The sequence below is a fragment of the Microtus oregoni genome, unplaced genomic scaffold (genome assembly GCF_018167655.1).
Source record: "Microtus oregoni isolate MIOR12 unplaced genomic scaffold, Mior012 000032F_ref0000030, whole genome shotgun sequence".
Classification (NCBI taxonomy): Eukaryota; Metazoa; Chordata; class Mammalia; order Rodentia; family Cricetidae; genus Microtus; species Microtus oregoni.
In genome coordinates, this window is record NW_024543091.1 from 21,402,271 (window position 1) to 21,424,765 (window position 22,495).

Consider the following 22,495-nt stretch of genomic DNA (forward strand, 5'->3'; position numbering starts at 1 on the left):
CCTACCTAAAGAAAGATATGCCTATGGCCGGGCGGTGGTGGCGCACGCCTTTAATCCCAGCACTCGGGAGGCAGAGGCAGACAGATCTCTGGGAGTTCGAGGCCAGCCTGGTCTACAAGAGCTAGTTCTAGGACAACAAAAGATATGCCTATGAAGATACAAGAAAATAGACTGGAGCCAAAAAAAAAAAAAAGTACTCTCACCACATAATAATCAAAACAGGATGGACATAGGCTAGAATCTTCCCGGTAAGCGCACCTAGGGGCGCAACACAGATGATTAGAAATGGGCTAAATTAATATGTGAGAATTAGCCTAGAAGAGAATGGGCCAAGCAGTGATTAAATGAATACAGTTTGTGTGTTGTTATTTCGGAGCATAAGCTAGCCGGGCAGGCGGCCGGGGTGCTGGGAACGCAGCCCTGCCGCTCCATTACTACAAATGGTCTTTCCCCTTCAGCCATGCTTCAGGAAGCACTCACCTGCTTAGCCTATCGCATACTGGCTTGATTCCTAGCAGCCATTGTCTGGCACCACAAATCTTCATGGCAACAGCAACCACACAAAGGAAACATTAGGGAAATCAATACCTACTTTCTCCCACCCCTCCCCCACCAAAAAATTGACAGCCAACACATTCTTCCCATTTAACAGCTTCCTCCCAGGGGCTGATTTAGGACATGATGTGTTTCTATACCCTAGTGGATTGTGTTATCTGTCCACTATCATATATTGAAATCCTGAAGCCCTAAGGGAAAATTTGAGTCATAGGGCTCTTTTGAGTTTCATTTTGCAAATTGCAACATAGACCACTAAGCTTCAAGGGTGAGAAACATACTCCTTTAGTGCACTCTATCCTGCCTGTCTCACCCTACACACACTCAAACACACACAACCCCTCTCCCAACATGCACCGGCACACACCAGCAGAGTACAGGGAGACCAGACTGTGGACTTGTGAATAGGTAAAGTTATTTTGAAAATAAGATTCTCCTTAGGTCATGTGGAACACAGGCGTACTTTGTACTAATGTGATTCTTTACAAGTCATTTAGTTCCTAAAGTTTTAAGTGTTCAAGTAAGTGATGCTGAGACTGTAAATACAATTCTGACATGGCCTGTCATAGCCTATCCCTGACTTAACCTTGATATCTTCTTGCCCTGCTGATAAGTTCATATTACTAGTCTGTGCTTACTTTCCTTTGCAAATAAAGAGAAAAGGTTGGACTATATTATATTCCTTGTAGCTCTTAATATTTATTCTTTTTTTAAAAAAATATTTATTTATTTATTTATTTATTATGTATACAATATTCTGTCTGTGTGTATGTCTGCAGGCCAGAAGAGGGCACCAGACCTCATTACAGATGGTTGTGAGCCACCATGTGGTTGCTGGGAATTGAACTCAGGACCTTTGAAAGAGCAGGCAATGCTCTTAACCTCTGAGCCATCTCTCCAGCCCTCTTAATATTTATTCTTCTGTGATCGTTTGTGTGGGACAGAAGAGGGGATAGTCCTTGTCAGTTTTTTTGTAATGAGATCTAGATGTTGAATCCTTTTGTCTTAGTGCTTACACTGCTAAAAACAGGTCTTGGCCCTGCACCACTCATAAAGCCGCTATAGCAATGATGGGAAGAAGCTATCAACAAACTTGGCGACTAGCCTTCTTTCTCAGGGCAGTAGCTTTAAACCGGTTCAGGCCTAGCTTTCCTCCCATACTGCCCATACTGCTGCTACATGTTACTAAGGCTGCTCCAGCTGCTTGAGAAAGGGGAGGGGGATTTTCACTCTTCACCTTTCCTTCCTCTCCCTCCCCCTTTTCTTCCTGTGTTTTCCCTCTCATCTCCTTTCCTTTCCGTAAGCCCTGTCTAAAACAAGAGGCAGTTCTCCACCCCTTCTGATTCCTCATTATCCCTTCTCCCTTAGGCTTTAGAGAACAAAGAAATCACAGGGCATCGACTTTATAATTTAGGCAGCTGGAGATAATTTCCCCAGGATAGGGTGGGTAAGTAGCTTATTCCTCCTGGCATGAGACAGCATTGATAAATGGACTTACGATATGTCTGCCAAGGCTTAGGCTTTGTTAGGACCACTCAGACCTCTCTGTTTTGAGTTAAATTATAGTGAGGAAGCAGACCCATGGACTTTCATAGGGGCAGGATTAGGAAAGCATGGAAAGTGTGTCATTTTTAAGTCTTGCTAATTGCTTATGGAATTTTGTTTAATACACTGTCCCAGTGCTTACTCCTACCGGATCCTTTATTTCTTTCAGTTGTTGCCTTCATGGCCTTCTCCATAGCAACAAGTTATAGGACAAAAGGGCTAGTAGTAAGGCACTCTGTTCCCATTCCCCAAGTTGTTCTCTGTTTTCTTTTAAGGATATCTTTTAAAAGTCCATGGAATAATTTTTTACTTCTATTGAGCTCATAGTCACATTAATGTTTGATGCTAAAGTAACTGAGAGAATAGCTTGCCCAGATACCCCACTTCTCAGGAAATCACAGACCATTTAACATTAAAATATTTGAAATAGTGCATTTTATCATTTACCAAATTTCCCTGTTTTTCAGTTTTTAGCTATCTCCTTAGAATTACATTTTAAAATCTTTTGAATTAGCTATCAAAATGAATAAAGAATGGATGAAAAAAATTGAACCCCCTTCCATGTGCTATTGCATCAGATACTAGACTGTTGTTCTTCTGACTTGCAGGTTGGGCCAGTTGCCTAAAGAATAGAATATATATATAGATCATTGAACTTGCAAAATGAACATACCTGTGTTATCAGAACCTAGATGAAGAAACACGGTATCGTTAGATACCTCATGCTTCCTCCCATCAGTCTGACTGCTAATGTCATAGGTTAGTGTTGCCCATTTTGAAGTTTACGTGCATGAAACCATGGTAGTATATACTTTTTGATGTTGAGCTGCTCATCAATATACCAGTTCTCAGCCATATTCCATGTAGTTAATTTTTTGTTGTTGTTTTTTTTTTTTCTTCGAGACAGGGTTTCTCTGTAGCTTTTGGTGCCTGTCCTAGAACTAGCTCTTGTAGACCAGGCTGGCCTCGAACTCACAGAGATCCACCTGCCTCTGCCTCCCGAATGCTGGGATTAAAGGCGTGCGCCACCACCACCCGGCCATGTAGTTAATTTTTAAGACAGGATCTCATTATGTAGTCCTGGCTGGCCTGGAATTCACCTGCTTTTGCCTTTCGAGTTCTGGGTTTAAAGGTGTGATCCACCATATCTGACCTATAATTAACTTTTTTATTTTTATTATTTGATTGTTCCAGTATGTGAATTAAACTTACTCTATTGTTTTTTAAAAAATATTTATTTATTTATTATGTATACAATATTCTGTCCATGTGTATGTCTGCAGGTCAGAAGAGGGCACCAGACCTCATTACAGATGGTTGTAAGCCACCATGTGGTTGCTGGGAATTGAACTCAGGACCTTTGGAAGAGCAGGCAATGCTCTTAACCACTGAGCCATCTCTCCAGCCCAAACTTACTCTATTGTTGATGAACAGCTGAGTTATTTTTAGTTTGGATTTGTTATTTTAAAAAAAAATGTTGTGCTGGGCAGTGGTGGCACTGTTGGACTAGGGAGGACACTATTCACACAGCCTCAATTGATGCAAAAGCAAGAGGATTTTTATTCTGTCATGACAGGGCCCTTCAGGTTCGGGATATGAAGGACCCCTGATAGCTGTTACAGCCCATCTTTTAAAGCAAAAAGCCACAGACACAAGGGGGTACCTATAGGTTGTTTTCCAACTTATTGGATTGGCTTATTCAAAGGGTTACTAGCGGTGATTGGTCTATTCCAGGGCAGGAGAATAGCTGCGTGATCAGGTGATAAGGGAGAGCATCTCTGCGGTCTTCCTGACCTTGGTCCAGTGACTAAATCAATACATCAGGAACTGAGTCACCATCTGTGGGTTGTATTTGCCTCAATTCCCAGAATGGAGTTACGTTTGAAGATTATTCACAAGGACACAGGAGGATAAGCAGTCCAGCATGTGGGGGGAGGGGGGCGACTGTCCCGTTTCCAAGAGAGAGTGAGTGTAAGGTTTAAGAAAAATGTCTTAGGGTTGAGGGGGCTTACAAATGCATTTAGAGTCTTTCAGCACAAACCTTTATCCCAGCACTTGGAAGGCAGAGGCAGGTGGATCTCTGAGTTCGAGACCAGCCTGGTGTACAAGAGTTAGTTCCAGGACAGGCTCCAAAGCTACAGAGAAATTGTCTCCAAAAAAATAAAAAATAATTTGCAAAAAAATGTTGTGCTGGGCTGGAGAGATGGCTCAGTGGTTAAGAGCATTGCCTGCTCTTCCAAAGGTCCTGAGTTCAATTCCCAGCAACCACATGGTGGCTCACAACCATCTGTAATGAGGTCTGGTGCCCTCTTCTGGCCTGGAGTCATACACACAAACAGAATATTGTATACATAATAAATAAATTTATTTAAAAAAAAATGTTGTGCTGGGCTGTGGTGGTGCCTGCCTTCAATCCCAGCATTTGGGAGGCAGAGGCAATTGTATCTCTGTAAGTTCAAAGCCAGCTTGGTCTACAGAATGAATTCCAGGACAGGCTCCAAAAAGCTACACACAGAAACCATTTCTTTAAAAAAAAAAAAAAAAGTTGCTATTATTTTTCCCGTACATGTCTTTTTGGGAATATATGTACATATTCCTGGCTACATATACATAGGAATGGAATTCCTGGGTCAGAAGGTGTACATATAGCTAACTATAATCTATATTGCCAGTTTCCCAAAATAGTCACTCAATTTCCTTTTTTTTTTAACTTTTTATTTTTTTGGTTTTCAAGACAAGGTTTCTTAGTGTAACTTGCTCTAGCTGTCCTGGATCTCACTTTATAGATCAGGCTGACCTCAAGCTTGGAGATCTGCCTGCCTCTGCCTCCCCAGTGCTTTTTTTAAAACCTTTTTTTTTAATTGATTTTTATTGAGCTCTACATTTTTCTCTGCTCCCTTCCCTGTCTCTCCTCTTCCCCCTTCAACCCTCCTGCAAGGTCCCCATGCTCACAATTTATTCAGGAGATCTTGTCTTTTTCTACTTTCTACTTCCCATGTAGATTAGATCTATGTAAAATCTCTCTTAGTGTCCTCATTGTTGTCTAAGTTCTCTGGGATTGTGGTTTGCAGGCTGGTTTTCTTTGCTTTATGTTTAAAAACCACCTATGAGTGAGTACATGCGATAATTGTCTTTCTGTATCTGGGTTACCTCACTCAAAATAATGTTTTCTAGCTCCATCCATTTTCCTGCAGAATTCAAGCTGTCGTTATTTTTTTCTACTATGTAGTACTCCATTGTGTAAATGTACCACATTTTCCTTATCCATTCTTTGATCGAGGGGCATTTGGGTTGTTTCCGGGTTCTGGCTATGACAAACAACGCTGCTGTGAACATAGTTGAACACATGTCCTTGTGGCACGATTGAGCATCCTTTGGATATATACCCAAAAGTGGTATTGCTGGGTCTTGAGGAAGGTTGTTTCCTAATTTTCTGAGAAATCACCACACTGACATCCAAAGGGGTTGTACCAGCTTGCACTCCCACCTGCAATGCAGAAGTGTTCCCTTTCCCCCACAACCTCTCCAGCATAAGTTGTCATCAGTGTTTTTGATCTTGGCCATTCTTACAGGTGTTAAGATGGAATCTCAGAGTTGTTTTGATTTGCATTTCTCTGATGACTAAGGATGTTGAACATTTCCTTAAGTGTCTTTCAGCCATTTTAGATTCCTCTGTTGAGAGTTCTCTGTTTAGGTCTGTACTCCATTTTTTTTTTATTGGATTATATGATCTTTTGGTGTCCAATTTCTTGAGTTCTTTGTGTATTTTGGAGATCAGACCTCTGTCTGATGTGGGGTTAGTGAAGATCTTTTCCTATCCTGTAGGCTGTCGTTTTGTCTTGTTGACTGTGTCCTTTTCTTTACAGAAGCTTTCCAGTTTCAGGAGGTCTCATTCATTAGTTGTTTCTCTCAGTGTCTGTGCTGCTGGCGTCATATTTAGAAAGTGGTCTCCTGTGCCAATGCGTTCAAGTGTATTTTCCACTTTCTCTTGTGTGGTTGGCTTTCTTTTTTTTTTTTTTTTTTTTAAGAAACTTTATTTATTTAGTATATAGTGCCTGCCTACATGTGTTCCTGCAGGCCAGAAGAGGGCACCAGATCGTATTACAGACCGCTGTGAGCCACCATGTGGGTGCAGGACCTCTGGAACAGCAGTCAGTGCTCTTAACCGCTGAGCCATCTCTCCAGCCCCTGTGGTTGGCTTTCTGTTGAGGTCTTTGATCCATTTGGACTTGAGTTTTGTGCATGGTGATAGATATGGGTCTTTTTTTATTCTTCTACATGTTGATATCCAGTTATGCCAGCAGCACTTGTTAAATATGCTTTCTTTTTTCCATTTGATGTATTTTGCTTCTTTGTCTCTCCAGTGTTTTTTAACATGCTAGAATGGTGCTGTTTATCCTAGTCAACATAACTTTGTCCTTTTTCTATAACCCTTGTATATTGAATCCTTCAAGTTGGTGTATATAGTAGCTTCTCAGTAAATTGTTAATTTGGAGTTCCCTGAAGAATAATAAAATCTAGCATCTTTTCTTGTGTTTATTGATCTTTTTAAATTTTCTATGAAGTTTGACTTAAGTCTTTTGTTGTTTTGGATATTAGGATTTGTCTTAGCGCTCATGTATAGTTTGTGTATACTGGCTGTGAGTCTGCTCTCAGAAATGTGTTACAAAAACCTTTATGTTTTGCATTTTCTTAATATCAATCTTTTCGTGCATATAAACTTCATTTTTATGAAAGCAAGTTTGTCTTTACCTTTCCTTTTGTTATTAATCTTTTTGTGTTTTGTGTAACAATTTTGCCTGCTCCAAGATAATATTCTCCTAAATTTCCTCTGAGGTCCTTGATTTTTTTTTTGTTAAATATTTTTTTGTTTGTTTATTTATTTATTATGTATACAATATTCTGTCTGCATGTATGCCTACAGGCCAGAAGATGGCACCAGATCTCATTACAGATGGTTGTGAGCCACCATGTGGTTGCTGGGAATTGAACTCAGAACCTTTGGAAGACGAGGCAATGCTCTTAACCACTGAGCCATCTCTCCAGCCCCCGTCCTTGATTTTTTGTAATTTTTTTTTATTTAGGGTTTGAATTGAGAGTTAAGGTTGTTGTTTTTAATCATGTGGGTATATAATTGGTTCTGCACCTTGTGGAAAATGCCACCACTGCACAGAGGAGTCATGTTTGCCTTTAGTAGGGAAATACTGGGAAGTTATTTCTTGACCCTCTCCTTTGCATTCCTTGTATTATTCATTATTTCTTGGCTTAACTACACCTTTATAAATCTTAACACTAGTAGTATATGTAGGTCCTCTCTCTATCTGGGTTATACTTCCTTAAGACCTTCCTGGCTGTTCTTGGCATTAGGCATTTCTGCATAAATGTTAGGGTCATCTTGTGATTTTTTTTTTAATGGAAAAAAAAAACCTGCTGTGATTTTGGTTGAGATTACATTGAATCCACAGGTTAGTGGAGATGATTCAAAGTTTTATTCTTCAATACTTAAGCCAGTGTTAGTTACTGAGACAGCTGGACTGATTGTCAGAGCAAGTCACTGATAGCATTTGGGCAGCTTGACTGGAGCAAGGCATGTGTTAGAAACCAAGCTTTTCCCACTACTCCCAGTATTCTGAATCAGTAGGTTAAGATGATGGCTATGTTTACTGTGTAGATGCCCTCCACACTAGAACTACAATTTAATGAGGCAGTGAGGCCTAGTTAAGGTGAAATGTGACTGATTTAATTGACATTTGATCTGCCTTTGAGGCTATATTAGTTTTCTAGTACTCCTGAAACAAACCAGTAAAAACCGGCTGACTCAGAACAGCAGTGAGGTGTGCTCTCCATTTTGGAAATTAGAAATCAGAAACACTGTTTGGCAATCCATGATGTTCTTTGACCTATGGAGACATCACTCATTCATACGCTGTCTTGCTTCTGTGTCTGTCTAGAGTCCCTTTTTATACGAAGACTACTGGTGGTGTCCTTCTAAAATTCTAGCATTTGACTCTTGGAAGCAGGGCATGTAGATATTTAAAGTAACCCTTAGCTAAATAGTGAATTCAAGGCCAACATGGGCTGTATAAGCTGTCTCAAACAACAAAGATACTATTTTGAGATACCTTGGATTGAATATTTTTGGGAGGAGAAAACACAATTTAGTCTGTAACAGCAGCCTTACAGTTGTCACAGTTTGGGAAAAGGAAGGATGTCTAGAAACAGGTTCTCCCTCTGCAGTGGAAACTTGGCATCTTCCTTTTCTGTGTGTGATATGGAGAGCCAAGGCCCCAGATGATCTGTCCTCAGACCCCAGCCATTGACTACCTTTTTCTTGGCACATTGCTGCTCCCCTTCCTTGGCACTGAAAGCCACTTAACAAACCTGAACCATGCCGTGCGGTGGTTTAATCCCAGAACTCGGGAGGCAAAGGCTGGCAGATCTCTGTGAGTTCGAGGCCAGCCTGGTCTACAAAAGCTAGTTCCAGGACAGGCTCCAAAGCTACAGAGAAATCCTGTCTCAAAAAACAAACAAAAAAAACCAAAACAACAACAACAACAAAAACCTGAACCTGCCACACAAAAGTTACCAGAAAGAGAAATAGGTTTCAGAAGCTGGCTATTCCTCTCAGCCTTTAGCTGGGGGGGGGGGGGGGGGGGGAATCGATAGAAAGAAGTGATACTTTGTGTAAGCCAGCCCTAGCCATGTGGTCACCCTGGGCCCTCCTGCTAGATCATAAAGCAGTAAAACTGTGGACAATGTGATTCCATCTCATCCCCAGGCATGTATTTCCTCAAAGCAGTTGCAATGAAATGACTTTTCTTACTCTACGGGTTTTCAGAGAAATATTCTAGCTGATAGGATGGCCTCCAGCCATGACTAGAGTATGTTTATCCCTCAGTAAGAGAAACTAGAGGGCATGCAGTTTAAGGGTATGTGAACTGAATCTGTATTGCACTTCTGCAGAGCTTCCGATAAAAGGCAGAACACTCAGATCTTGAGCCTTCTTCCAGGCTCTCCCTCCATTCCCCACAGATTTTAGATTGTTGTGCTCTGACCTCCCCATAACAGCTCTTCTGCTTCTAAAGTTCTTCAGCCAAAAATGCTCAAGTGAAGATAGTGGTGGCTGTTTGGTATTTTAGGGCCTTCTTTACCTTTTCCAACTTGAGAAGATTCCAGAAATAGGGACTAAGGGGCTTTGTTTTCTGTCAACTCTAAATTTGAAGGTAGACTATGTTAAAGTCTACTATCTTCACCATTTTCTACAGCAGTATTCCCAGATATTTCTGTATATTAAAATATAGGGGCAGGAATTTTAAAATACTGATGTAAGTTTTACCTGATTAGCCTAAATCAGACTTGTAAGAGTCATCTTGGGTGGTGTTACTGTCTCTAAGATCTTCACGTGCTTCCACTGTTCAGGAAAACTTTGTTATTCACCCTCCATGAGGTGAGAAATTTCTGTAGAAGACTGTCCCAAGTTCCTTCCAGGATCTCCTTGGAGACTTCCTTTAATGATATTAGTAAAGAACTCGTGGAAAGTTCTCTTGGAAAGCTGTCTTCTCTAAAGGAATAGCAGCCACACCTATGCCTTTATATTTTTCTAGGTTTGGAAAACCCATATATTTGATTCTCACAGTCAGCGTCATGAGTTGAAATGAATAGATTGCCAGAATAAATGAGATGAACGTCTAGAAAGTTTGGTAAGGCACGCAAATTTATAGCCTAGCAGCCTGGGGAGGACAGTGCCATCAGTAAAGTGACACCACGAGTGCATGTAAGCCAGCATGGTGGCTCCTGAGCCGCAACACCCGAGATTGTTCTCTGGCCCCTATTCACATGTATACACACATGAACATACACACAGAAAACATCAATAAGTCTTGCTGTACTTACATATAAAGAATTTATAGCATGATAAAAAAAAATCCCTAAACCGAGCAGTAGTGGCACACACCTTTAATCCCAGCACTCGGGAGGCAGAGGCAGGCGGATCTCTGTGAGTTTGAGGCCAGCCTGGTCTACAAAAGCTAGTTCCAGGACAGGAACCAAAAGCTACGGAGAAACCGTGTCTTGAAAATCAAAAAAAAAAAAAAAAAATCCCTAAATTTGAAACTAGAGTTTGCCCTAAAGGTTAGTGGTTTCTGTCTTTTTTTTTTTTTTTTTTTAATGTATACAGCTAGCCAGAAGAGAGCACCAGACCTCATTACAGATGGTTGTGGGCCACCATGTGGTTGCTGGGAATTGAACTCAGGACCTTTGGAAGAGCAGGCAATGCTCTTAATCACTGAGCCATCTCTCCAGCCCCTGGTTTCTGTCTTTTAACCCTTTGGCAGACATGTTTTTTGTTTGTTTGTTTGTTTGGTTGGTTGGTTGGTTGGTTGGTTTTTTTAATGTATGGTTTCAGATAAGTGTGCCAACAGTTCCGAAATGATGGATGTTAATTACTTTTGTGCAAAACTGTTTTTCAAATCTACTCTCTCGTGAATTTCTGGCTGTATTTACCCCTTCTTTATATCTTTTCTTTGAATTTTTATTTTGGGAAACAGTGCCCAGAAGTCTGTACAGTCTTAAGTTGATCACAGTGGCTCACAACTCTAATGCCAGCATTGAAGATGTTGAGGCAGGAAGGCTGTCAAATATTCTAAGGCAGCTAGATAAACAGAGTGAATTTACACTACAACCTGTGATAGGGTTAGACCAGATCACAAAAGAGAGGAACAGGGAGAGCGAATGAATGAGGTCAGAAATCTGTGTATTCTCTAATCACATATCAAAGTTGAATATTAGATTAAAACATACCAGAGATAGTTATGGAAAGTAAAGCAGTTCCTATATTCCCCCATTCTGGCTATTGTAGTAGTGGTACCCAGAGTCTGATATCTGACTCCTGAGTTCTAGCCAGTTTCCCTGCACAACTCCTTGCTCCAAGCCAAGGCGAGACTGTGACTCTGAGTTCCCAGAAACTGGATGATCTCCTCCTCTACCTGTTTGCTTGCTTGCTTGTTTTTGGGGTTTTGAAATGGGGTTTCAACTATGTAGTCCTGGCTGTCCTGTGACTCACTCTATAGAACAGGCTGGCCTAGAACTCATAGAGATCCATTTGCCTCTGCCACTTGAGTGCTGAGACTAAAGACATGGGTCACTTGGTACTAGTATTGATTGGGAGTAGAGGTTTTTGTTAGACATGAGTCACTTGGTACTAGTATTGATTGGGAGTAGAGGTTTTTGTTAGACCGCCTTCTCCTTTTCTTTACCACATCTCTCAACATTGGCAGACAGATATTGGCAGACGATTTTTTAGAAAGAAATTGGAGGGGGCTGGAGAGATACCTCAACAGTTAAGAACACAGCTTTCCAGCTGACCTGGGTCCACTTCCCAGAGACCATATAGCAGCTCACAACAGGCTGTATCTAGTTCCTGAGAGTCTGACACACTCTTCTGGTCTCCAAGGGCGCCAGACACACTTGTGGTGCATAGACAGACTTGTATTCCTATACACATAAAAAATGAAAAAGAAAAAAAAACATTTTTAAGGGATTGGACCAACAGAAACACCATAAGTTGGTTTTTGATCATTGTGTTGTAGATGGAAGGATCTCTTTTATAAATATAAGAGGAGAGTGTATCTTACTAGGAAAGCAAAACTGGTGGCTTTTATAACCTCAAGAGAACAAGAGTGTACTAAACAACAATTTGACACCTTTGTAAAAATGTCAGCAACAAGTATTAATGCTCATGGTTAATCTAGCACTGATATTGAACATAGTGGTTTGGGTTTCTCTAGCCAAGCTAAGCAAATAGAGCTTTCTAGGGTACCTACCTTTGTTTTGCTCGGGAGGGACAGGAGGGGGGGTTAAAAAAAAAAACAAGCCAGGTGTAGTGGCTCTAACCTGCTCTCCTATCCTTTATAAGGCTGAAGCAGAAAGAGCGCATGAGTTCAAAGTGAACCCTATCTTGAAAAAAAAAAAAAACTAAATAAATAGAATCACCCAGAGATGATCACTGTTCCATATGCATCCATTTTTCTTTTAAGCAGATTAGAATCCTTTCCTCTATGCTTTGAGGTCCTTGTTTGTTTAGAGGTATATACCATGAGCATTTTCTCATAAGGTTAAATAGACTCTGATAACATTTTAAGTAACCACATAGCATTCTGTGTTAAGGATTTATTATGATTGGTTTAATTATTGCATTATTTTCTTTTTTTTTAAATCTCACTCTTTCTTTTTTAAACAGCCAGCCACTGTCTCCTCCTGTTTTAATATTTATTTATTTATTTATTTATTTATTTATTATGAATACAATGTTCTGTCTGTATGCCTGCAGGCCAGAAGAGGGCACCAGACCCCATTACAGATGGCTGTGAGCCACCATGTGGTTGCTGGGAATTGAACTCAGGACCTTTGGAAGAGCAGGCAATGCTCTTAACCACTGAGCCATCTCTCCAGCCCCATTATTTTCTTTTTTAATATAACATCTACAGTTTTCTCGCACTTCAAATTTGAACTTTATGTTTCCTCCCATTTTTATTTATTTATTTAAAGAGTCTTATGTAGCCCAGGTTGGCCTTGAACTCAGTATGTAACTGAGGCCAACCTTGAACTGCTGCTGATCTTCACCTCCTGTGCTGGGATAACAGGTTACCTGTTATTGAGTATCAATATCAAGCCCAAGGATGCATACATACTAAGGAAGCATCCTACCCTATGAGCTCCATCCCTTGCCATGCATTTTGTTCCATATGTCCTCAATAGGAGCCCCACAGACAAAGAAACACACAATATGTTTTATAATAATAACTTTGCATCTTTTCCCTTTGCAGAGTTTCTGTTTTCTACTTCTTTTTTCCTCTTTCTATGTCCTATGTCCTTTTGCTTAATGAATATTTCTTTTTTTTCTTCCTGTGTCTTCTGCTGTGTAGCCTTGCCTTTGTCAGCTATATGCAGTCTTACTGCTGCTGTTTGTTTGCTTTGTTTTGTTTTTTCCTAGTAGAGAGCAGTCAAGCATAAAATCAGTATCCTGCTTCTCTGCCAAAAATATACCTATAGTTATTCAAGCTAGTCCACAACTGTATTCTCTCAGCTGTAATCCAAGTTGAGCCGTGGTGGTGCATGCCTTTAATCCCAGCACTCGGGAGGCAGAGTTGGGCAGATCTCTGTGAGTTCAAGACCAGCATGGTCTGCAGAGCAAGTTCCAGGACAGGCTCCAAAGCTACACAGAGAAACCCCTATAGGGGTGGGGGGTGACTAGGTCAGCTGTAATCCAGAATATGTAGTGTTTGACACCAAGCAATAATGAACTCTTAAGTGCTGAGAAAGTATGTTTTTACCTTGTACATTAAAAATACAGCCTGTTCACACATGTGTGAAGGCTAAGGAGAACATCAAGTGTCCTGCTGTCTCAGTCTACACCTTATGACCTTGAGTACGTTCCTCACTGAACCTAGAATAGAGCTGACAGCCAGCAAGCCCTAGCATTCCTCTTAGTGCTGGCACGTGTTATAGTCATGCTTGGCTTCTTTCTTATGTGGGTGTTGGAATCCAAACTCTTGTCTTCATGCTTAACAGCAGGCACTCTTACTCACTCAATCAGCTCTCAAACCACACCTTCTATTTCTGTGTTTTTCCATAGTCACAAACTATGGCTAGAAACTCATTACTTATTGATTATTAAATGATGAATGTAAATATTACAAACTAGGTATATAAATTAGCACTATATTAGTTCAGTTCCCAGGACCCACGTAGTAGAAGGAGAGAACTGACTCCTGACCTCCATGTGTGCTATGATACACACATACACACACACACACACACACACAATCCAGGCATTATAGTACAAACCTATAATCACAGTACTTGGGATATGAGAGCAGGAGGATTGGAACTTTGAGGCCAGCCTTGGCTACATAGCAAGCTCAAGGCTAGCTACAGAGCAGAAATCTGAGGCTGTAGAACATGGGCTAAGTGAGTATACAGTATAGAAGCTGAAAGTAGCCTGTATTATTTAAACATTAACAAAAGTTTTTTGTTTTGTTTTGTTTTTTTTTAAATAAAATAAAGAGCATGGCTAAGGATCAGCTGTTTGGGTCTGTTTGTGAGCCATCAGCACAAAAGTCAAAATCTTTATCTTAGGGGCTAAAGAGATGACTCACTCACTGACCTTGCAGAGAACAAGGGCTCATTCCTAGCACCCACAGGGCAATTTATTTTTTTTTTTTTTTTTTTTTTTTTTTTTTTTTTTTTTTTTTATTGAACAAGACTGACTTTTTTATTAGTGAATGTACGGACAGAAGAACAAGCAAAGGCAAACACAGAGAGTAAACAATAACCCAATGAAAAGAACTAATATTTTTCCCTGTCGACTAGGGGAGATTGTAATCTGTTTTTCGAACACAACATTTCCAAGGTCAAAGCGGAAGGGCGATGGAGCTTCAACGTCATTGAAGTAGAAGAAACAATTAAGGGGTCTGTGAGGAGAAAGGATTATCTATGCAGACATGATTAAACAGGAATAAACATCTGTATGCCTTGATGAAGTTTGGGTCAGGATGGCATAAACAAGGATGTAAACAGAAGAATGCACAAGGCAGGTTTAACCAAGCCTTTCTTTTTTTTTTTTTTTTTTTTTTTTTTAAATTTATTTATTTATTAAGGATTTCTGCCTCGTCCCCACAACCGCTTCCCATTTCCCTCCCCCTCCCCCGATCAATTCCCCCTCCCTCATCTGCTCGAAGAGCAATCAGGGTTCCCTGACCTGTGGGAAGCCCAAGGACTGCCCACCTCTATCCAGGTCTCGTAAGGTGAGCATCCAAACTGCCTAGGCTCCCACAAAGCCAGTACGTGCAGTAGGATCAAAAACCCACTGCAATTGTTCTTGAATTCTCAGTATTCCTCATTGTCCGCTATGTTCAGCTAGTCCGGATTTATCCCATGTTTTTTCAGACCTAGGCCAGCTGGCCTTGGTGAGATCCCAATAGAACATCCCCATTGTCTTAGTGTGTGGGTGCACCCCTCGTGGTCCTGAGTTCCTTGCTCGTGCTCCGTCTCCTTCTGCTCCTGATTTGGACCTTGAGATTTCTGTCCGGTGCTCCCGTGTGGGTCTCTGTCTCTGTCTCCTTTCATCGCCTGATGAAGGTTAATATTCCTGAGGATGCCTATGTGTTTGTCTTTGGATTCACCTTCTTATTTAGCTTCTCTAGGAACATGAATTATAAGCTCAATGTCCTTTATTTATGGCTAGAAACCAAATATGAGTGAGTACATCCCATGTTCCTCTTTTTGGGTCTGGCTTACCTCACTCAGGATAGTGTTTTCTATTTCCATCCATTTGTATGCAAAACTCAAGAAGTCCTTGTTTTTTACTGCTGAGTAATACTCTAATATGTATATATTCCATACTTTCTTCATCCATTCTTCCGTTGAAGGGCATCTAGGTTGTTTCCAGGTTCTGGCTATTACAAACAATGCTGCCATGAACATAGTTGAGCATATACTTTTGTTGTATGATAGGGCCTCTCTTGGGTATATTCCCAAGAGTGGTCCACAGGGCAATTTAAACTGTCCACAACTCCAATTCCAGGGATGATCTTCTGGCCTTCATGGTCACCAATTACTCAATACATATACATGCATCTAGGCAAAACACTCCTAAAACATAAAATAAAAACAAATCACCTGGCAGGATGGTGCATACCTTTAATCCCAGCATTAGAGAGACAGTTGAATCTCTGAATTTAAGGCCTGCCCAGTCTGTAATGAGGTTCAGGCCAGCCAGTGCTACGTACTGAAACCTTGCCTCAAAACACAAGTTTTTATTCTCTGTGATTTATCTGAATGCAGTAGCCCCAAATCTGTAGCAACTAACAAGAATTTGTTTAGAGTTAGTGCTTGAGGAAACTCTGGAGAGAGCCTCTTCCCTGTGTTGACACAGCTCCAGCCTACCACAACATGGTCTCTTCTTGTGTATTGTCTCACTTACATCCTTTGGGATTTTCTAAATCCTCTCCTCTTTCCCTGGTCTGCACAGACCATGACTACCACAATACACAGAATATGGTTTGGGTTTTGTTGTGGTTTTGGTTTTTCGAGACAGGGTTCCTCTCAGATTCACCTGCCTCTGCCTCCCGAATGCTGAGATTAAAGGCGTGTGCCACTGGCGCTTGGTTTGAGGATTTTGATATTAAGGATAAAAAGCCCAGGGTCTTGTGCATGCTAAACCCTTGCTCTCAGCTATGACCCAAACCCCTTTGCATATTTGAGTGGGTAGGCGGGGGTTGATGTTTTGAGGGACTGTTTCAATTTTAGTTTTTGTTTTAGATAAAGGCCTCCTTGGCTGGGCGGTGGTGGTGCACACCTTTAATCCCAACACTCAGGAGGCAGAGATGGTGGATCTCTCTGAGTTCGAGGCCAGCCTGGTCTACAAGAGTTAGTTCCAGGACAGCCAGGACTGTTACACAGAGAAACCCTGTCTCATAAAAAGGCCAGCATCCTGTTGTATGTTTTATAGGCAGACCTTGAACTGCTGGGTTTACATGATACTTCTACTGCAGCCTCCTAACAGTGGGACTAATGTATGACATTGCATCTAGCCAGTGGGTTTTATGGTTGGTTGGTCAGTCTTAACAATGATTTTATGTTTCTTCATTTTGTACCTTGAAAACTTCAATTCAGTAATCATGTATCTGTGTTGTGTTTTGAATCTCCACGTAGTACTTGGTACAATGATGAAACATAAATATTCACTTATGTTGGCTAGTTGCTTGAGAGCAGTGTTTGAAGTAGATGAATCTGACAATAGCTCACTAACTATATTGATAGAACTGAAACCTGGAATCTTTAGTAAAGGCAGTATAATTCAAAGATGTTGAAATTAGTCATTAGGTGCGTTAACGAGGACTTGACCCCCATGGTTGTGTAGAGATGGAATAGAAGACATTATTGAGAAATTCCAGTGTCAGAGTAGACAGGCCAGTGTGACTGGCTCTTACCCAAATAGTGCAGAAATCCTGTTCTTTTTCCTTATTTTCAGCCCGTATTTCCACTGTGTCAAGCCCCAAATTCCCTGCTTTCTAGCTTACACGATCATCAATTGCTCCTCTTTAGGAGCTGGACTTCTTGTAACAGGCCTGTTAAGGGTGTGGCTCGGTGTACAGTGCTTGCTCAATAGGAATAAATCTGAATTTGGTGCCTTGCACATATACCCCAGAAGTGGGGAGGAGATGAGAAAGAGATGGTGGAGGCAGAGTGGAGAAAGGAGTTCATTCTTTTAATAGGAAAACTGCACAACTGAAAAATACCCAAGTGAGCCTTCCCCAAAAGAATAACGTGTAAAGTGACAGAACAGGACACCTGACACCTCCTGGCTTCTGCAAGTGGATACAGATGTGCATATACCACACAGACACACTAAAATAAGAATAAGTCACTCATGGAGGCACACACCTCTAATCTCAGTATGCAGAAGGCAGAGGCAGGTAGATCTCTATATGATCAGATCTGCATAGTGAGCTCCAAGCTAGCTAGGGCTGCGCATTGAGACTATCTCAAAAAATAAACGAATAGGAGCTGGAGAGATAGCTTAGTGATTAAGAGCTCTTCCTGTTCTTGCTATGAACCTGAGTTTGGTTCCCAGTACCTACATGGTGGTTCACAACTGTCTGTAACTCCACTTCCAGATGACCCAGTGGGCACCAGACATGTATGTAATGCACATGCATGCAGAAGAAGAGAAATGTGAGATGTAGCTCTAGAGAAACCCTGTCTCGAAAAAAAAAAAAAAGCAAAAAACAGAGACCCACTTTTCTTGCTTTTTACTGCCCTAAAGTGTGTGCCTTTTGGAGAAAGTGGGTCTGCAAAGGGTTATTTTTTGCCTTTCCTTCCTTTCCTTTTATTCTCCAGCTGTCTCAATTTAGAACCTCGTAGGAAGACTGTTACACTTCAGCAAATGTGTTTCCTGTGACATTTCAACAAGCCTCCATTTTATCTTTCCATGTTAGAAGTGCTCCTCTTCCCCTCTCCATTGCCAGCTCTCTTAACTTGTCTCCCTTTAGCTCATTCAGTACCGCTAAGTTTGCAGAGTATGACAGAGGAAGAACTCATATTTATAAACATGTGTTCCACTCAGCTGTTTCAAAAATAGAAATAGCATCCATCTCCTGTGTCTGTTCTCTCTGTGCAGCTGTGCTCATCCACCTTTATAAATGTGTCCCATCTCTGGTCTGTTGTTGTTGTTTAGGGTCTCCCTATATAGCCCTAGCTGTCCTGGAACTCAGAGAGCTGACTGCCTTTGCCTCTGCAGAGACTAAAGGTGTGCACCATCACCTCAGGCACTATTCTTGTTTAAACTATGCAGAGCAGTTTATCACTAACACTCTGCTAATACAAAAAAAAAAAAATAGCTCAATTACTTTCTTAGAAAGTAGTCTATTTCCTTAAGAAGCCAGGGTCTTGGAAGAGGGTAGAAATCCTTCCCTTTGGACACCTGCTTGCAGACTTACATGTCATTGATCATAAGTGAAAGGAGAGATAAAAGAATAATGTGAGAGGGCTGGAGAGATGGCTCAGTGCTTAAGAGCATTGCCTGCTCTTCCAAAGGTCCTGAGTTCAATTCCCAGCAACCACATGGTGGCTCACAACCATCTGTATTGAGATCTGATGCCCTTTTCTGGCCTGCAAGGATATACACAGACAGAATATTGTATACATAATAAATAAATATTAAAAAAAAGAATAATGTGAGAATAAGAATCCTTTGGAGATAGCCTCGAATCCGAAAGATCTGACTTATGCTAATCTTTCAATAAATTATTTACCCTTTCTGTTTTTTTGTTTTGTTTTGTTTTTTCGAGACAGGGTTTCTCTGTGGCTTTGGAGCCTGTCCTGGAACTAGCTCTGTAGACCAGGCTGGTCTCGAACTCACAGAGATCCTCCTGCCTCTGCCTCCTGAGTGCTGGGATTAAAGGCGTGCGCCACCACCGCCCGGCTATTTACCCTTTCTGGCCAGGCAGTGGTGGTGCATGCCTTTAATCCCAGCTCTCAGGAGCCAGAGACAGAACTGTCTCTGTTACTTCCAGGACAACCTGGTCTACAGAGAGAGTTCCAGGACAGCCAGGGCTACACAAAGAAACACTTTTTTGGGAAAAGAAATTATTTACCCTTTCTGGACTTTGACTTCTGATTTCATTTCTGTTGTTGTTTTATTGTAGACAGTGTTTCCTCTAATGGAGAATGACCTTGACCTTATTTATTATATTTTTATTTATTGTGTACACGTACATGCCTCAGCTCACATGTAGAAGTCAGAGCACAGTTTGAACTAGTTAGTTTTTCTTCTTCCACCATGTGAGTCTCAGGTTTGACAGCAAGTGCCTTTACTCAGCAGCCAAAACTACTTCTATGACTTTTGGGGCTGGGAATAGTCCTGACTGTCCTAGAACTCACAGAGCTCCTCCTGTTTCTATCTCTCAAGTGCTGAGATTAAAGGTATGCACTACCACACCCAGCTTTCTCTTCTTTTTTTTATTACATTTTTATTTATTCTAATTTCCAACACTGGATTGTAGTAACGACAGATGCCTGTAATTTCTACACTTGGAGGTGAGGCAAGAGTATAAATTCAAGGTTATCCTTTACTTCTTGGCTATATACTAAACAAGTGTGAGTTTAAGACCTTGTCTCAAAAACAAAACTATTAATAAACATAACAATGCAAAAGTAAATAATTCCTACATATCATTAACTGCAATCAGTAAATGACCTGTTGAGGAAATAACTCTTACTCCAGGATATTAAAAGTTACAATTAAGAAAGAGAATAGTGGGGCTTAACTGTTAAGAGCACGGGCCGCTCTTGCAGAGGACCTGCTCCTAAGTGTTACATCACACATGCCATGTCATACTGAGGGATAACTAAATGAGTACGTTCTCTCTGAAGCAATTTGGCGGTATTTTTCCAAGCTCCCAATAAACGTGCCCTGTGATTAGCAATTTTACTTCCCTTACAGACATACCTATGTTAAACAAAGCTGAATCATTTATTCAAGGATATCCTTTGCTCTTTATTTGCAATAACAGAAGAATGGAACAACCTAATTGTCTGCTCGAATGCAGCCACTGGGGGGAAATATTGTAATTTCAGGACTCAGATGGCAGAGGTAAGAGGATAGGGAATTCATGGTTAGTGTGGGTGGGTTTGATCCTTAGAACCTAGTAGAGAATTAACTCCTTTGACTTATTCTGTGACTTCCAAATGCACACTCTAGCACATGCAAACACATACAAACAAATGGTTTAAAATGAAGTATCCCTCCTATCATTGTCCATTAGCCTTCAAGTTCCCTACTTAGAAATATTCAAGGATAGTCCTGCAAGATTTTTCAGTGGGTAAAGATGCCTGCAACCAAGCCTGGTGACCTGTGCTCAATCCACAGGACCTACATGATAGAATGAGAGAACTGATTGCTGCAAATTGTCCTCAGTCCTCTCCATGTACTCCATGTGCACCCTTATCTCTACAAATATATACTATATATACAAATACATAATATATAATGAAAAATATATATGCTGCCTTAAATGATACCACTGTATCACACTGTTTCCCATACTACTGTCTCTCATGTATATAATCTTTTCAGATCAGCACATGGAGAATCACTTTCTCTCTCTCTCTTTGATTATTCTCTCTTCAGAAGAACTAGGAATTATATCCAGGGCTGTGTTAGTACCAGGGAAGCGCTGTCCCATTGAGCTACATCCCTAGCTCGTTGTGCACATGTGCTTGCTTCTGTCTGTCTGTCTGTCTGTCTGTCTATCTATCATCTATCTATCTGTCTCTGGTTTTGGTTTTCAAGACAATTTCTCTGTGTTGCCCAGGCTGTCCTGGAGCTCACTCTGTAGACCAGATTGGTCTTGAACTCCCCTGATCATCCTGTCTCCACCCCACAAATGTCAGTACCATGGTGTGTACTACCATACCCAGATTTCAGTGTTTTTCAGATTTTTAATACTCTTTTTGAATTTAGGAATATTGTCGTGTCATATATCCAAAAGCTTTTTTTTTTCCCTTTTGTGTGTGTGGAGGGGAGGGGGAGGAACAGGGTGTCCTGTATCCTCAGCTGGCCTTGAGCTAGCTGTATAATTGAGGATTACTTTGAATTTACATTGCTCCTAATTCCACCTTTCAAGTGCTTTGGTTACAGGTTTCTGCCACAATACTCAACTTTATATAGTACTAGAGATTGAGCTAGGGTTTTATGTGTGCTAGACAAGCACTCTGCCAAGTGAACCACATCCCCATCCTTCAGTTCTTCTTTTAATAAAATGAACAACGTGTCTAAATAATTACTTTACCATCACTTAAGAGTGAGGCTGGGCTGGGCGGTGGTGGCGCGCGCCTTTAATCCCAGCACTCGGGAGGCAAAGGCAAGAGGATCTCTATGAGTTCGAGACCAGCCTGGTCTACAAGAGCTAGTTCCAGGATAGGCTCCAAAACCACAGAGAAACCCTTCCTCAAAAAAAAAAAAAAAAAAAAAAAAAAAGAGTGAAGCTGGAGAGAAAGCTCAGTGATTAAGAGAAAAAAATATACATATTGTTCTTCTAGAGGACTAAGTTCAGTTCCCAACACACATAGCTTTATCAGGCATCTGCAGTCACATGCACAGACACACTCATAGAAATATAATTTAAAATAATAAAAAATAGCCTTTTTTTAGAGTAAAATGTACCAAACAACCTAAGCTGTACACGCCCCCCCAAAGGTCTAAATTATGGTTTAGTCATGCACTGGAATACTTGAACTCAGTTAAAGTAATAAATGCATTAAGTCAGGCATGGTAGCACATACATATAAACCCAACGCTCAGTAAGTAGAGGCAGAAGGATCAGGAGTTCAAAGCTATCCTTGGCTAGATAGTTTGAGGCTAATTCTGACTATATAGCAAGATACTATCTTAACAAAAACTGGGGAGAACTGACAGTGTAACTTAGTCAGTAGAATGTTTGTCCAATATGAATAAAACCCTAGTTCAGTCCTGAGCACTACATAAATCTGGGTGTATAGGGGCCTTCTTGTAATCCCAACACTCAGAAGTAGTGGAAGGAGACTCGAGCTCAAGGTCGCCTTCAGTTATATAGCAAATTTAAGGATAGCCTAAGACCCATAATACTATTTCAAAAAAATAAAAAATGTCTTGAGCCAGGCGGTGGTGGCGCATGCCTTTAATCCTAGCACTCGGGAGGCAGAGGCAGGCGGATCTCTGTGAGTTCGAGACCAGCCTGGTCTACAGAGCTAGTTCCAGGACAGGCTCCAAAGCCACAGAGAAACCCTGTCTCGAAAAACCAAAAAAAAAAAAAAAAAAAAAAAAAGTCTTGATCAGGCTACAAAATCTTTGAAC

The 22,495-nt window shown here is 40.9% G+C and overlaps 1 protein-coding gene across 2 annotated transcripts in view; it reads left to right on the plus strand.

The window, feature by feature from the left end:
- Nucleotides 1-22,495, plus strand: part of Znf609 (zinc finger protein 609) — a 154,630-nt gene that overhangs the window by 115,513 nt on the left and 16,622 nt on the right. The window lies entirely within an intron of this gene.